This window comes from Rhinichthys klamathensis, unplaced genomic scaffold, assembly GCF_029890125.1.
Source record: "Rhinichthys klamathensis goyatoka isolate OS25496 unplaced genomic scaffold, OSU_Roscu_1.1 h1tg000343l_1, whole genome shotgun sequence".
Lineage (NCBI taxonomy): Eukaryota > Metazoa > Chordata > Actinopteri > Cypriniformes > Leuciscidae > Rhinichthys > Rhinichthys klamathensis.
Genome location: NW_026606857.1, coordinates 1,222,776 through 1,225,228, shown reverse-complemented (window position 1 = coordinate 1,225,228; position 2,453 = coordinate 1,222,776).

The window sequence follows — 2,453 nt, the reverse complement described above, 5'->3', positions numbered from 1 at the left end:
CTCAATACATTTTGAAGTGTGACTTAAATGTCCAAACATAATGCAATAACATTTTCTGTTTCACCTCTAAATACCCTCCAAACAGCCTTATTTTCTTTGCTTCAAACGCTGGTGTGAATTTTTCCCCTGGAATCTAAATGCAGGTCTACTAGATATTGGGCTGAAATAAGAACTACACTATCTACTTTTGTGAGACAACAATAGAAAAATATTTCAGATAAGAAAGCCTGCGGCGGCTAATCAAGACACCGCAACTCTTTCACTCTCTCCGCCTCGTCTCTTATTTCTTCCTGTCAAGTCTTTATCCATCTTTCTTATCTCATGCCATCCTCTTTCAAGCGCTTCCACCTCTCTCCTTGTTCCCCTGTGGCCCCATTCGCAGGTGATCAATAAAGTCGCTTGATAGGTTTCCTGTCTTGTCAGGCGTGGAGCTGCCATTACTGTGCTCAGTTACAGACCTGCCAAGTGTATTACACGAGTCACCGGCGTCAGGTCCTGATTACATCAGACCCACGGGATAGAAAGTGCGAGAGACAGAGGCAAATTAACAAAGTAGTTGCGTCACATTTGCGGGCGCCATTTCACCTGCGTCTTGTTTGCTAAGCACCCTCAATTCATTTTGCACAGTATAATAAATGAATTCTTTGTCGTTCTTTTGAGTGCAAACACACTCCCTTTCTGTATGAATTAGACTCATTACATATTGTGACTTTATTCATAAAACATGAATTTGAATGCAACTTGCCTGGCGCAATTAATGTCATAGTATATTACTACCCGCTGAAAGCATATTTCATTTAAAAGTGCTGTTTAGTGTTGTACATCAAAGCAATTAACTGTATATGTATTTGTATCTGGTGTAATGACAAAATAATCCGTTTTGTATCCGGATAGAACAGGATGTGGGCGGGGCTTAAACCAATCATTAGTTAGAAACAAATCTCTCTTTTTTTTTACATGCAACTCGCCTTAGAGTTTCCATATGAGCTACATGTAGGCTATATAATCCCTTTTATTTATTTACAGCCTTTATGTAAAAATAATTATAAAATAAAATTAATTATCAGAAATACAATAACAACAGGGTGACTTCTTAATGGCAGTTTGTGCTTTTTCTTTACATATAATGGTCCCAATTTATAGGTGTGTTTAATTATTATGTATTTAAGTTTAGTTTAGTTCATTTATTGTCCACAAGTGGAAATTTGTCTTTGGCTTCACTATACACCACACACAAGGACATCACAAACATAAAAATATACATAAAATAAAAACAGTAACATTCCCATGCAGCTATACATAGCTCACATATCCACCCCTACTCATATTCATATCTTCTCAGCATTTAAAATTCGAATAGCAGTTGGCACAAAAGACATCTGGTACACATTTTTACTCGCCCTAGGTTGTCTAAACCTTCTCCTCGATGGAAGCAACTGAAAGCTAGAGTGTAAGGGATGAGAGGAATCCTCTATAATAACCCATGCCTTTTCTTTAACTTTCAATAAATATATCTCATTCAATTGTCTTTGTGTCTTACCTACGATTGCGCTAGCTACGTTAACCACCCTAGACAATTTCTGCTTGGATTTAACAGTCAGAACTCCATACCACATAGTCATATTAAAAGACATAATACTCTCTACAAGATTCTTATAAACCATTTCTAAAATATTTTTGCTCACACCAAAGTGTTTTAGCCTCCGAATAAGATGCAATCTCTGCATTGCCTTTTTAAAAACATGATCCACATTTCCAGCAAAACTCAAGTTACTATCTATGAATGTTCCCAGGTATTTGAAACTATTAACTATTTCTATCTGGTATCCATTGAGTGTCAATGGTTGCAATTGTTCAGAGATTTCACATTTGTTTCTGCTAATCACTAATTCCTTAGTTTTGTGCAAATTTATCTCAAGTGCACTTAGTTTGCACCATTTTTGTATGGAATTTATATAATTATGATACAATTTATCTCTTTCGGTTCCACCTTTGTACAAGAGGCCGACAAGTGCCAAATCGTCAGCGTATTTAAGTAGACTAACATATGAGTTGTGAATTTTAAATTCATTTATGTACAATGAGAATAATAGAGGAGATAATATAGTTCCCTGTGGTACTCCTGTGTTTAAAACAATTGTTTTTGAAACTTTATCATTAAGGAAAACTCTTTGAGGACGATTCAAAAGAAAGTCTCTAATCCACCAGATAAGTCCACCATTCACTCTTAAATCAAGTAATCTCTGTAAAAGAACATCTATCTTAATTGAGGCCTTATAGCCCTCTGATATGTTGCCAAAACATTTGTCCAAAGTGCGCATAGATCGAGTAGGGCAATCCACATACTGATGAAGTGTAGGCAAATATCCCGACAAGTCACAGGAGTTCATATGTCACGACACACACACAAGACACGTAGATCCAAGTGCAGTATATCTTAATGGGTAATCCGT